The sequence below is a fragment of the Morus notabilis genome, unplaced genomic scaffold (genome assembly GCF_000414095.1).
Source record: "Morus notabilis unplaced genomic scaffold, ASM41409v2 Scaffold2466, whole genome shotgun sequence".
Taxonomy (NCBI): Eukaryota; Viridiplantae; Streptophyta; class Magnoliopsida; order Rosales; family Moraceae; genus Morus; species Morus notabilis.
The window spans coordinates 10,298-11,191 of record NW_010357981.1 but is presented as its reverse complement, the minus strand read 5'-3'; positions in this window follow the sequence as shown (position 1 = coordinate 11,191).

Below are 894 nucleotides of genomic sequence, written 5' to 3'. Positions count from 1 at the left end.
ATCTCATCTATTTTTCTGTTACTTTTTAAAATATTGTGTCAATTTTTATATAAGTTTAGTCACGCGTTTCTTATGTAATTTTGTTATGCAATGTTTTGTTATTCAAATTATTTTACAAATTGTCTTTTACTGCAATATTGTCATATTGATATATTATCGATTTTAAATAATTTGTAATAATAATATTTTTTAAGCCAACATAGAGATTTAATTTATTCGATTATATTATTTTGTGAATCAAAATTTAAATTGGTGAACGAAACATTAGTGATTCTCGACACGTTACAGTTTTCTTCATACATATTTTCTCCTTTTTATTTTATTTGCAACAAAAATCTCAAAAACTCTAATTTTTCTTTAATTTATTTTTCTCTAACGCTCTTATTCTGTTAATTATTCATGTTATTTTGTTATCTTTCTGTGGATACGACTGTCCTTATGTGCTACAATTGACTGCTTGTGAACATCACTTTTGGCGTTAATTAAATTTTGGTGCCGTTGCTAGGGAGATGCTATTAACAAGAGTGATCAGTAGATTTTGAGCCAAAGAGGTAAGTACATATTCTTTGTATTTTTATTTTACTTTGTTTCTCTTTCTTAATTCACGTGATCTGTTTTTAGCCCCTATTAAAAAAAAAACTTTTGTTTGCTGTTTTGTTCTTCTGTGTTACGTTAGTATACATTTGTTATTTTATTTTCTTCTTCTCTTTTTCGTTTGTTATTTCAAAAAAAAAAAAAAAAAAAAGTTGCTGCAATTTCCGTGTTGCAAGTGTTCCGAGGTAGTATTTTATATTTTGGTGAGTGTTTCTGATTTCACTTGATTATTATTATTATTATATTATATTATTTATATATATATAGTTTGTTATGCGTTAGTTTCAAAAAAAAAAAAAA